The sequence below is a fragment of the Salvia hispanica genome, chromosome 6 (assembly GCF_029641045.1).
Source record: "Salvia hispanica isolate PSC_SH4W2 chromosome 6, Shi_PSC_v1, whole genome shotgun sequence".
Taxonomy (NCBI): domain Eukaryota; kingdom Viridiplantae; phylum Streptophyta; class Magnoliopsida; order Lamiales; family Lamiaceae; genus Salvia; species Salvia hispanica.
Window position 1 is genome coordinate 5642711 of NC_142697.1, and position 14201 is coordinate 5656911.

The 14201-nt window shown below is 43.4% G+C and overlaps 1 long non-coding RNA gene and 1 pseudogene across 1 annotated transcript; one reads left to right on the forward strand and one right to left on the reverse strand.

Moving 5' to 3' along the window:
- Positions 1-4081: 4081 nt before the first annotated feature.
- LOC125203278 (mitochondrial import inner membrane translocase subunit TIM8 pseudogene) lies at positions 4082-4518 on the forward strand (annotated as a pseudogene).
- A 7537-nt stretch (positions 4519-12055) lies between these two features.
- LOC125203279 (uncharacterized) lies at positions 12056-13666 on the reverse strand. Its single transcript, XR_007173328.2, has 2 exons — positions 12748-13666; positions 12056-12255 (listed from the first exon to the last, which is right to left on the reverse strand). It is a non-coding gene; the product is annotated as an uncharacterized LOC125203279 (long non-coding RNA).
- Between the last annotated feature and the right edge of the window lie 535 nt (positions 13667-14201).

The window sequence follows — 14201 nt, forward strand, 5'->3', positions numbered from 1 at the left end:
AACTGTTGAGAATCCTTAGGAAATTCAAGGGAGCAATAGGGTGGTCAATCTCGGATTTGAAGGGAATAAGCCCATCACTGTGTATGCATATGATCCATTTAGAGGATGACCATAAGCCTATGGCCCAAAACCAAAGGCGACTTAATCCTATTATGCAAAATGTGGTAAAGAAGAAGGTGATAAATTTGTTAGATGCCGGCATCATATATGCCATTTCTGATAGTGAGTGGGTGAGCCCCACCCAAGTGGTAGCAAAGAAAGGGGGTACTACTGTAGTGAAGAGGGAGAACGATGAGTTGATAGCCACTAGGACGGTCACTGGGTGGAGAGTGTGTATTGACTACTGTGCCTTAAATGCCGCAACTAGAAAGGACCATTTCCCACTCCCCTTTATTGACCAAATGTTAGATAGGTTGGCTGGGCATGAATTCTATTGTTTTCTAGATGGGTACTCGGGGTATAACCAAATCCATATAGCACCCGAAGACCAACATAAGTCAGCCTTTATCTGCCCTTATGGTGTCTATGCCTATAGGAGAATGTCTTTTGGGTTGTGTAATGCTCCCGCCACGTTTCAAAGATGCATGATGTCCATATTCCATGACTTAAAAATATTATGGAAGTGTTTATGGATGACTTTTCTGTATTTGGTGATTCGTTTGATAACTGCCTTGACAATTTATCTCAGGTGTTGCAGCGATGTGAGGAGACTAACCTCGTGCTCAATTGGGAGAAGTGTCATTTTATGGTTAGGGATGGCATTGTGCTCGGGCACAAAATTTCTGCAGGTGGCTTGGAGGTCGATAGAGCCAAAATTGTTGCTATTGAGCAACTGCCTCCACCCACAAATGAGAAGGCAGTCAGAAGCTTCTTGGGGCATGCCGACTTCTATAGGAGATTTATCAGGGAATTCTCGAGAATTGCTAAACCTCTTTGCAATTTGTTAGCTAAGGATGTGAAATTTAACTTTTCCCCTGATTTTTTGCAGGCTTTTAAGAAGCTGAAGGAGGCATTGGTGGCGCTCCTATTCTTATCTCGCTGGATTGGTCTCAACTTATCGAGATCATGTGCGATGCGAGCGACGTGGCGGTATGCTCGGCTTTGGGACAGAAGAGGGATAAGATATTCCGGGTGATCTACTATGCAAGTTGAACTTTGGACCCTGCCCAAGTCAATTACACCACCACCGAGAAGGAGATGCTAGCAGTGGTCTACTCCTTTGATAAGTTCCGCCCCTATCTCATTGGGGCAAAGACTATCGTTTTCACTGATCATGCCGCAATCTGGCACCTCTTTGCAAAGCAGGACGCGAAGCCAAGGCTTATTAGGTGGATCTTGCTCCTACAGGAGTTTGACTTGGAGATCCGAGACCGAAGAGGATGTGAAAATGTGGTGGCAGACCACTTGTCAAGGATGGAGCATATGAATGAAGAGGAGAAGTTGAAGTTAGCCATCAACGAAGAGTTTCCGGACGAGCACTTTTTCTTTGTGGCTAAGGGGAAAGTGGCATGGTATGCCAACATTGTCAACTGCCTCGTTGCTAAGTTGGTTCACGAAGGACTTGAAGATTATCAAAAGAAGAAATTTTTCAATGACGTGAAGTCCTACTTTTGGGATGACCCGTGCTTGTTTAGGAGGTGTGCCAACATGGTGATTAGAAGATGTGTCCCTCAAGAGGAGTGGGAGTCCGTTATTATGCATTGCCACGCCGCACCTAGCGGGGGATACTTTGGAGCTAACCGGACTGCCATGAAAGTACTACAAAGTGGCTTATTTTGGCCAAGTATCACCAAGGATTGTCAAGAGTATGTGAAGAATTGTGATGAATGTCAGCGAATGGGGGGCATTTCTAAGAAGAAGGAGATGCCGATGACGACGATCGTGGAAGTCGAGCTATTTGATGTGTGGGGCATCGACTTCATGGGGCCCTTCCCTCTATCTAATGGGTTCCAATACATTCTCTTAGCCGTGGACTATGTATCAAGGTGGGTGGTGGCCATTCATACCTCAACCAACGATTCGAAGGTGGTGACAAAGTTCGTTCAAAAGAACATTTTCACTCGTTTTGGCGCACCAAAGGCTATCCTTAGTGATGGAGGCTCCCACTTTCGCAATAAGTGGTTAGAGGCGGTGTTAGCAAGATATGGAGTAAAGCATCGGGTGACAACTCCGTATTACCCTCAAGCCAATGGCTAAACTGAGTTGGCCAACAGAGAGATCAAGCAAGTTCTTCAAAAGAATATCAAGGCGAACCGGAAGGATTGGGCGCTCAAGCTTGATGATGCTTTGTGGGCGTATAGGATGGCCTACAAGACCCCCATCGGAATGTCACCTTACCAATTGGTGTTTGGGAAGTCGTGCCACCTCCCAGTTGAAATGGAGCACTCATCGTATTGGGCGGTGAGGCAATTGAACATGGACTTCACTAAGGCCGGCAAGGAGAGGATGCTTCACCTCAATCTACTTGATGAGTTTAGGAATGAAGCATATGCTGATTCCTCCATCTACAAGGCGAGGATGAAAGCTCACCACGAAAAGATGATCGAGAGGCGTGAGTTCTACCCGGGAGACGCTGTTCTACTCTTCAACCACAAGTTGAGGTTCTTCCCGGGCAAGCTGAAATCTAAGTGGTCCGGCCCCTTCACTATTAAGGAAGTCATGAGCAATAGAACGATGGAGCTCTTTGGACCCGATGGCACCACTTTCAAGGCCAATGGTCATAACTTGAAGAAGTTCTATACTAGGGAGCAACAAGGCGAAGTCTTTGTTGTTGGATTGATTGAGTAGGTGGAGATTGAAGAGTGTCGAGCATACGACGGTAAAAAGTTGCGCTACAGGTGAGGCAACCCCTAGTAGGTACATTTATTGCTTTTGTGTGTGTTTCGGCTTATCTTTTTGGTGTGTGAATGTTTACATGTTTAGTGCATATTTTCTTTCCCTACATTTGTTTGAGCTGGGTTTTTGGTGATTTTAACGTTGTGTGTTTTGAGTTTCTGTTGCAGATTTTAAAAGAAAAAAAAAACGCAGAAAATGGAAATGCCTGGGTGGCAGAACAAAAACGCCCGGCCGGGTGTTTCGAGAACTAAAAATGCCCGGCTACAGTGAGAACGCCCGGATTGGGTTCCAAACGCCCGAGCTCGTCGCCGGTCGGGCGTTTATCTTGCGTATAAAACCGGCGCGCCAGGTATGTTTTCCTAACCCTAGATTCTCGCCTCTCTCTCGTTTTTTTCGAAATAAACTCCGTCCCCTCTCAAATTCCTACCACAATCTTCACTCTAGCACACACCCCACCCATCCTACCCTTCCAATTCAAGATTTAAACCAAGCAATTGGTGATTTTGCTCAAGAACAAGGAACAAACTTGGAAATTTTGAATTTTCACCTCCTAAGCTACAAAGGTATGAATTTCCTTCTTTTCCTCTTGATTTCACTTGGTATTGTGATGGGTATTGCTGGTTTGTTACTTGGGCTAAGTTAATTTTCGAATATGTGAGGAATTTAGTGCTAAATTGCTAGTTCAAATAGGATTTGGTGTGAACGGTTGCTTTGAGCTTGAAATTGGTTGATTTATCTCATGGGCTTGTGGTATTATGTCTTGAATTCTAGCATGCCTTGTATTGTGATGATTTTTGGTGGTGAATTGCTAGTGTGAATGTTATTCTGGTGTAATTGGTTGTGTCTTGAGCATGAATTTGGTTATTTCACATGGATTGAAGTTATAAAGGGATTGAGTATATCTCCCAACTATGATTACTTGTGGAATTGTTGAGCATGATGTATAATAGGGGGTGAATGCTTGTCTTGATTTTGGTTTTGTAATGTTAGGACTTGAGTCTATCGTCCTAATTGCTCGGTTGTTTGCACGATTTACATGACTTGCTTTGAGAAACATATATGAATCGAGTCTATCTTCCTAATGTAGTGAAATATGTGCAAGACGTTGGTTTGATTAAAGTTTGGGGGCGTTGGGTAGCTTGTGGGTACATATGTGGTTTATTGGGGAACGGATCTAATACTTCCAATTTCTAGGTACCACTTGCATCATAATGGCTCCCAGTCCCACTGGTGTCAGATTAACACCTTCTACCACAGCAAATCTTCGATGGATCCTTCGTCAATGAACTCCTCAGAGCTGCAGAACCTTCTAGCCCAAGAAAAATAGAAGGCCATGATTAGTGAAATGATCTCAAAGCTTATATCTGCTTGCTGGGACAAATGCATCACTGGCTCTCCCGGAAGCAAGTTCAGTTCCAGCGAAGCTAATTGCCTCACCAACTGCGCTCAACGCTACATGGATATGAGTCTCATAATCATGAAGCGTCTTCAGCAGTGAGATTTAGTCTAAGCTTTCATTTTGATTTGAAGAAGCCCTTTTTTTGTTTCTGATCTCGATGGCACATACATGTCAACGATTGTACTTCAGTCATCGTCTCTTTTAGGAGCGAGCATGCTTCTTATTAGGTTCTTTTCTGTCATCGACAATTTGTATGTTTACGATTTTACATTATAAAAAGCAAATTCAGTTGCTAGAAAAAAAAAAAAAAGGCCCACTGGTGTCAACCTCACCTCCGACCAGAAGAAGACGTGGAAAGCCCTCGCCAAGCTGCCTTACCAAGTAGCTAGGCTCCCATGCCTCTTTACACTCCACCAGCTCGGGATCGAGCAATCCTTTATGGAGTTGTGTGAGGTCGGACAGCTTTCGGGCTTGTTCCTTGTACAGGGCCGTCCATCATACCATCGGCTCACCCTGGAGTTCCTTTCGATGCTGACGGTGAACAAGACTCGGCACGCAATCGAGTCCATCACGTTTCAGCTGCGGAATACCGTACACAATATGCCGTTAGCACTGTTTAATGAGATATTTGGAATTACGGGGGAGGTGTCCAAGATGCCCTGTGAGTTCAGCCACAGTACAGACAGGTTCTGGCAGGAGATCACGGGCGAAAGGATGTTTTCTGCCAACAGGGCAAAGAGCTCTTCCATCCGTAACCCTGTCTTACGCATCCTCCAGAAGGCATGCGTCTGTTTCCCCTTCGCCCGAGTGGAGCATGGGAGCATCACTAGAGACGAGCTGTTTCTTTTTGTGGCAGATCCTGTATAGACAACCAGCTCTGAACCTGGGCCACTTTATGATTAAACATCTAGAACGGGCCGTGAAGAAGAAGAACGGGACGCTGTGTGTTGGTGCGGTGGTGGCCGCCATTGCCCTCCATCTCGAGGTGCCACTGAATGGCATGATAGCAGACGTTGGAGAGTCACCGAGTCCGGTGCTGGACATCACGTTCTTAAAGAGAACGGCTGTGATCGCCTCGGACAAACATGGCCAGATCTACTTAAAGCAAAAGGCCGGCGATCACTTCCCACTCCCCAACTCCGACATCACTCATGTCCACGGACCAGAGCAACGGGAGAACTGGTTGATGAACAGTCTAGCCCACCACCAAATGAATCCACCCTGATACGTGGCGAGCCCGGGGCCAAGCGGTGATGAAGCAACAGATGGAGATGAGGAAGAAGAGGACGAGGAGCATGACGAAGCACCGACCCAACAAAGATGAGGAGATGGGGCCGAGCCAAGCACCTCACGAAGGAGGAACCGTGGGGTGAGGATTGAGGAAGAAGTTGATGCCATCAACAATAGGGTGGACAGCGTGGAGCTGACTGTGTAGCAGCTGCAAGGGAACAATGACGCTCAATGGGCTCAGTGGCACCAACAGAGCAACGAGCAGTGGGTGAACATCAATGCCCAGTTTGGGATCTTCTACGCCCAGTACGATGAAAGATGGGCCACTTTTGAGCAGCAGCAGCAGGATTTCATGGCCGCCTGGACGCCTCATCACCGCCGAATCAGTAGAGGTCCGCCCCAATTCCACATTCTTTCAAACTTATCCTTGCCTTGGCTTGGAATAAGTTCGGGGGGTGGGGTGTCTAGTGGAATTGGGCCTTTTTCTCTTTCCCCACTCCCTAATTCGTGTTCCCCGTGATGTAATTTGTGGTGACTTGAGTGATTCTGGCATGTACCCTAATTTGATATGATGGCAACTTATGTGGTGATAGTAGGAAAGTTTAATTGCTTTTATTTGATTTTCTTCTTTTTGGTGTCTAGCTTTTGTTGGTGTGTTTTTGTTGGTCGAGTCTTTTCTTGGGTGAAATTGAAATGGGAAATGGGAAATGGGTGAGTTGGCAAGATGAACTAAGCATGTTTGTTGGATGAGTTGCCGATGATGATTATGGTTAATATGTTTGCGAAAACTTGTTGATTTAGCTAAGTGACTTGTGTTTCCTATTTTTGATTTGCCTAAAGTGAATTGCTCGTTGCCTTGTCTATTGCCAAAAGTTACCTTGTGAGGATTGAGACCATCTCCTATTTTGATTAAAAATAAATAAATAAATAAATAAAATATGTGTGATTTTTCATCAACTATGTTATATGTTTCTAGAACTTGCTCGCGGTCTGTCTGAATCTGCAAAGTGGTTATAGTGATTCCGGGAACAAAACTCAATGTGGGCAAGACATATGTTCAGCAAATATTGCAGCAAAGCCTCACCGCTTTCCACGGCGGTCTCGGGGCTGGCAAGCCCAATATGGTGAAGACTCTCTAGAGCATGGATCCAGGCCCATCCTCACATTCGTTAGGTCATCGGGGAGGGTAACGTCCTGTTCTGGGATGATATATGGCTCGGGAATACCACCTTGTAGGAACAGAGTCTGGATGACAGAGGCGATCCCTTGGCACGGGTCTCAGATTTCTGGGATGATGATAGGTGGAGCTCTGCTAAGCTCCAACTTGTACAGATGCAAGCTGGTCTCCCGGCCCAGCTGATTGAAGACATTCAAAACATCCCAATCCTACAGGGCCAGCAGGATATCCCACGTTGGTGCCTTTCCCGTCATGGCAACTTCTCCCTAGCTTCGGCATGGGACACCTGCAGATCCCACCGGCCAATCATCCTGGCTCTTGATGACGTTTGGAACAAAGGACTCACCGCATCCATATCCATTTTTGTTTGGGAGACTTTTCTCAAACAGAATCCCAGTTGATGCGAAGCTCCAATGGCGCAAGATCAGCCTAGCTTCTAAATGCCATTGCTGCCCGGATAGCCCTAACACCGAATCCTTGCAACACTTGTTCATTCAAGGGATTGGAGCGTCAAGTATCTGGAACGAGTTTGATTCCTGGTTTGGTGGACTTGGGGAGCCCCTTCTTTTTCAAGACTCTATCTCGGAGAGAATGGAAAAGTGGGCGAAAAGAATACAACAACATTCGAAACTTCACCTTTACCGTCTGTTCCCCTGCCTTATCTTATGGTTTTTGTGGTCGGAGCGAAACAAATGTCGCCACAACGAGCTAAAGTTCAGAGCCTACAATGTGGTGTGGCAAGTACATATGCACGTTAGGAAGCTTATGGAAATTCGTGTCATTGGTCCAAAACAGTTGGAGGGGGTCGCATTGCCTTTCCTGGCCCCAAAGCAACCCCATTCAAACAGAAATAGGCTCGACCTCGTGGTCTCTATCAAATGGTATCCCCCGGATCAACCGTGGCTCAAGCTAAACACACATGGGCTTTTCAACGCGTCGACTGACCAAGCCAGCGGGGGCGGGATTGTGCGAAACCATTCCGGCAGCCTTGTTTCGGCATTCTCAACCCCTCTCGCAGCCTCCTCTCTCCTTAAGGCCGAGTTTCTTGCCATCCGTAAGGGAATCTTGTTGGCCAGGGAGTCGGGGGAATACACTTGGGTGGAGTCATGCTCAAAATAAGCCATTGCTCTTTTAAACTCGGATAGTGCCGGCCCAGCACCATCGAGGCACGCCCTGGCAAGTTTGAGGATGCTCGCGAGAGAAGGGAGAGTCCAGTTCTCCCACATTCACAAGGAGTGCAACAAACCGGCATGCTACCTCGCAAAAATGGGCTCTGAAATGACAACCTTCCACCGTCTCGACCCCAACTCAATCCCTAGACTCCTGAAGGCGACTATTCGCACGGAACAGTTGGGCATTTCCTATATTAGGGTAAATAGTCCTAGGTAGGTCTCCTCTTAGCTTTGCTGATGTTGATTGTCTTCTGCTTTCTCGGGAATAGTATGGGGTCCGTTACTTCATCTACCGGACCGCATCCTACTCCTCTTTTTGTTCTTTTGGAGTGCCACTTTTGGGCACGGCCACGCAGTGTACTCATCTGATTATGGAATATAGGGATGAGGGACCCACGAACCCTCCACCGTAAAGGTGTTTCAAAAAAAAAAAAAAAAAAAAAGTGGTTATAGTGATAGGAGAGGACGTTAGGCAATCCTTTGGAGCCTTATCTTAACCTTGAACCAAATTGCGAATCATAATTATTTGCTAGCTAATTTTGAGCTTAAGCCTTTTTCTTTGATAGCCAAAAAAATGGGTTGAATCTTTGTTGGGTCATAGGAAAAGAATTTTTTTTTTGGGAAAGGATATTGTTGTAGCAAGAAGATTTTGAAATAGAAAAGAAAAAAAAAAGAAAAAAAAAATAAATAACATGCAAAGCATGCAAAAATTCGAAAAAAAGGGAAAGTATGGGTTCGATTGGATAAGAAAGTTGAGTTGAGATTGAATAAGAGTTGTTAAAGAAAAAAATTTGAGGATTGGGAAGTTGAGAAGAGTTTAGGCAAACCCTAAGTCCACTGAGATTTTTAATACACATGGGCGGAGTAGTTGTAGTTTCATTTTGGGATTATAAGTCACTTTGGCCAAATGTTCCTCATCTAACCAAAAAGCCTTACATTACAACCTTAAGAAAAGACCTTTCGGATCCTAAATCTATAGTCACAACATAGCAGAGGAGAGTCTAGACTTCGAGCAAGCCTATGGTAAACTATACATTTTGATTGACTTGAGAATTACATACTTTACCCATACACTTTGAGCGCAAGAGCATATTTGAAAAATTACACTATATACATCCGGTGAGGGTAATTGACAAGGTGGAATACGTGTTAGTAGCTTGAAGCAATGTTCGATATGGTTCTACTTGTTTGCGTAGTTAATGATGCATGATGACTTGTTTTCTTTTACTGAGGCAACGATGAAAATCCAACACACTTGCAAGAGTTTATTTTTCTTTGTTTTCTTCTTGTTCGAGGACAAACAAGTGTTTAAGTTTGGGGGAGTTGATAAACTCGTAGTTTAGCAAGTGTTTTGGATGGTTGAAAGTGCATAATTGAATGTTTTATGTCACATTACTTGGGATTTCATCTATGATCCCTAACTTTAGTGTTTTGATGAGTTTGTCGAGTTTTTGTAGTCACAGAAGGTGGAAACGGACGAAAACAGCACCAAAAACCGTAGACCGGGCGTTCAGTGTACAAGACCGGGCGTTTCATTGAAGGAAGCCGGACGTTCTGCCTCTTAGGCCGGGCGAACCCACTGTGGCCGGGCGTTTTCATTTGGAAAAATGCCCGGGTCGGGCGTTTTGTGCAACGTGACATTTTAAGAAGAACGCCCGACCGGGTGTTTTGTTACTTAAAAATCGCCCAGCCGGGCGATTTACTCGAGCGCTGATTTTGTTCTAATTTTCACCCCGGGTATAAATAGGACCTAGGGTTCGACATCAGCATACTTTCCACACGCCCTAGAAGCAGTTTCCACGTTTGAGAGCGGATTGAAGCGACAAAGAGTCCGATTCATCAACAAGTTTGAAGACGAAGACGATGTGCCCATTCAATTTACCTCTGGGAGTATCTCTATTAGTTTTCCTATGTTCAATTCACTTTCTATGGATTTCTCTTGTGAATTTGCTTTGAATATGAGTAGCTAAATCGTTTGTAGAGTTTTGGGTGAAGACTACAATGAATACTTTTGATTAATTCAAGGACTTTTGATTATCTTTGCTCTTGTGATTATTTCTTTGTTTCGTTCTTGTGCCTTTTCAATTCAATTGCTTAGCTACCAATTGCGTTTGTTGACCTAGTTTTGAGTAATTGAGAGATACCTAATTAGGATTGATAAAAGTATGAACAACACCTAGATAATTTGTATTCGAGAGAAGGAATTCTAGAGTGAGGGCTTGAGCCCTTTGTTTTAAGGAGTTAATTGTGACGTATTAGAAGGAGACTTCAATATTAATGATTAATCAACTGGTTAAGTGCACTCGAGAGAGGACTTAGTCTAGACTAGCGGCTTTCCTAGTAATCCTAAGACTTCAAATGGGTAATCGAAGTTGTTGACTTGTTCACATCGTGTTCGTTGTAGTTGGATCCAAGACTCTACCTCGTTCTCTTACTTGAAACTCGTCTTTTGTTGCGTGCTTTTGTCTTGTTTATATTTAATTGTTTTTCAAAATCAAAACCAACTTTTCCGGATTTTCTAGATAGTAGTCAAAATCGGTTGGTGGTACTTGAGTTGCACAATTTGTCTTCGTGGATACGATACTCATACTTGTTTATTGCTACGCTAGCCCCGTACATTTCCGGGTAATTCTCGTGTTTAAAATAATTCGAGTCAATCTTGTTACTTTAGCTCGGGGAAGAAATAAATGTCACAATCAAAGAATGAGACCACTTGTGTTGCTTTTGATGCTTTTGTTGCTTTTTGCTTTTGTAATTGCACTTTTTCAGCTTTTCTGCACACCTAGCAGACAATTGCCAGCATCTTTGATTCCTTTTACCTTTTGTCTAGCCATTTTTAGTAAGTTTCGTCTAGTAGCTTTTCACATGCACACTCGCACCCTAGTTTACACGGGCACTTTAATTTCTTTTAGCATGCAACATTTAGAGCCCACCCCGACCTACTGGTAAGGAGGGGTATATGTCTCATTTTCACCTACTAGTCAGTTTAGGCATAGGTCATGTTTTCGTTTGCAAGTTCAAGTTTCCCACTTTAGATATAGGTTCCATTTCATTTCACGTCTAGTTTTAATCTCAACCCCATAAAGCCTGGTAGCAAACCAACCCTTCCAAGATGTCATTGCAATTGCACACGTCCTCTCCATCTATGTGAGATCGATCCTTTACACACAGGGAAGATAGACACACACCTAACGACACAACCAGGTCTAGGTACCCACCTAGCCAGTTGACACACATAGAGTCACAGTCTGTGTTTTATAGTTTCAATAAGTGAAGCACTTCTTTAGGACACATGATTTAATGAATTGATATTTAAATAGTTAAAGTGGATAAAACAAAGTATGAAAAAGAGAAAAATACAGGAGTGAAGAGAGAATAAAGTAGGTGGAAAATAAAGTAAGAGAGATAATTTTTTACCAAAGAGGGAATGACTCACTTATAATGGGACATCTAAAAAAGAATATGACTCGCTTATCTTGGGATAGAAGGAGTATACATGATAAAGAAAGAGCAGATTGTTACGAACAAAAATTTTTCGATTCAGTTCTGTTCGGGCGAAAAGATAAATCGAAAAACCAAGTAACCGAATTATATTTTAAATATGTATATATATTCTATTAATTTAATATATTATATATATTAATATATATATATAGGGGTGCGTTAAAATGACAACACTCTTAAAATGACACTGTGACACCATGTTAGGTTTGGTATACTGAAAAGCATGTTTCGAGCAAGTTTCGCTCGAATAGAATCTTACTTGTATACGTAAAACTCTATAATCCACTTTTAACCCGATTCAGTATTATTCGAGCAGTTCCGGACGAATAGAATCACTATTATTATTACATTGTGTTTGCTTGTGCATTTATAAGATGTTTTACAAACATTTAAATGCATAAGAAGTAAACAAAGTCCAAGTCTTTTGCTTAGTAGACCGGTTGTGGGCGTCGTCCACTTTAAGGTAACACGGTCAGATCTATGCAATGCTTTGCAAAAGAAAAAGAAGAATTTCACAACCTAGATAGGCTTAGACTACCTATCGTGAAAGGTTGCAATGTCAGTCCGCATATTTCTAAGGCTTACTGAAATAAGATGACATTAGTGTCACGCCCGCATTTTCTAAGGATAGAAAACACGGTGAATCGTGACCAATGGAGGACTAAAGAAGCGGGGAAGAAAGGGGAAAACAACACAACTCGACCATAGCTCGAAATAATAGGAAATAGCTCGAATAAAAATCAGAGTATCACTTCAACAATCAACAACTCAGAATGAATATTATCTCAACAATACTTGAACTGAAAAGAAATACTATTTAGCGGAAGCATTCGAGAGTAGAATAATGTCATGTATGAAGACACAACATATTCCTAACATTTGATAAACATCTTCTTCACTTTTATGCTCAACACCCACCGCGCTCGTCACAGCTCAACCTGCACATTTTTTTAAAAAGAAATGCAGGGCTGAGTACTTGATGCACTCAGTGGACTCATGCCGAAAACATTTTATAAAAAGTATTTATCATGCCACCATTGAGTGAACTCGGGGTTTTAACTTTTAAAAATACCCAAGACACTAAAATCATTTTCATCGTAAAAGTCGGTTGATCAACCATTTTCCCATAGATGTCTACCATATCTGATCCATTGATGACAAGGAATGTGGCCACATTCCAAGTCACTAGACCACCCGACCCAAAAGACGGCTCACGATCCCCATTGGTGTACACTAGCCTGAGTAGGGACTCACTCCCTAGTCAGACCCGAATTCGATTATCCATAAATGGCAAAAGCCACAGCAGATAGGTTCCATAGATAAAACAAAACACGACATGACAAATATTCATTTTCACATAAAAATATACTTAGGGTATTGCCCTTATTTAAAAAGAAAGCCCACAGTAAAAGTTTAGTTCGAAAGCCCACCTCGTTCATTTAGCTTCTTAATTCTTCTTTACGTTTCATTCTCGAAAAGCGTGCATGAAGTCACCTATTGGTTTAGTATACTCCGGCCCAATCTTCATTTAATTATTTTGGCTCATACCAAGTACTCCAATCCATCTCCTTACGTGAACTCCCATCTCTCAATTTGTTAGTGCCTGCAATCTCAAATCTTCCTCCCCCTTTCACTTGTTTCTCTCCTCCGTCGTCTACTCTCTCCGTCTTGCTTCTACCTTCATCTCCTCTTTCTGATTTTACAGCGCCGCAGTCTCTCCGTCGAGCCGATAGCTGCCGCCATGGCCAGTGCTGTCACTATGTGCCGACGCTCGTGATTCCGCCATGAGCCCCTGCTGCTCGGTGCCCGATTGCTGCCATTCGTGACTCTTGAGCAGCACCGCCTCGTCGCTGCCACCATTCGGAAATCACCTCAAAATAGAACTCTCAATCTCTCTCTTGCTCACGCAGTCTCCAAAACAGATTCCGATCTCTTTCAAAACTCGGCACCGCCGCTGCCACCGTTCTTTTCATCGGGCAGTGAGCTTGACAAGCTCAGCTGCGCCTCCGTCTATCCCCTTCATCCCTCTCTCAACCAGCGTCGTCGATCTCCTGCCCAATCGGGGTAGTTCGCAGTTTAAAACAATCACCATCCCTGTTCGTAAGCAAGTTTCGCTGATGCTATTGCTGGATCGCGCCGCCGTGCAGCCGTGGTCGCTGCTGCCAGCACAGAGTCGGCGCCGCCTTCCTCCAGCACGTCGTTCAGCAGCCTCGCCGCCGCTGCGTTCGGTTGAACGGGAGCCGTCACGCTCCTAACATCGTCTATTTTCTTTCTCAATCGTCGCTGCCTCACTCCTTTTTTTTCCCTCAACTCTCGGTTTCTTCTCTCCAAACTATTTCTTCTCAACTTTGTGAAAGGGTAGAAAAACTGCAGTAGATTGGTGGTTCTCTCTCAGATTTTTAGTTGTGGAAGAACGTGAAACATGGACTATTTATACTATAGTTGGGAAAATATATCTATATATATATCTCAAAGATTTGATTTAATTTTGGTTGGAGATTTTTCAGATAAAAGGGGAAGATGGGTGAAGAGTCGTGGGAAGGGAGTTGAGATATATTTTACCAACTATTTGACTGCATAATTGGAAAAAAGAATTTGGTATATAGGCCTTCTCAAAAGACTTTAATTTATATGAATAATTGGTCTTGGAAAGAATAATTATTTTGGCGCAAAATGTAGAATCCTTTTCTCGAAAAAAGAAATAAAGGTAGAAATTTTTCAGGTGCACAAACTATGTCTTTCGATGACAAATAAAAAGGTAGAAAAAGTCGGGGTGTTACAATTAGTGTGGTATAGCACTGAACGGATCTAACAGCAAGACGTGTCTTTATGCTATCTACTGAAAGACTAGGTCTTGATAAAATGTTATTTCTTAATCTGCATA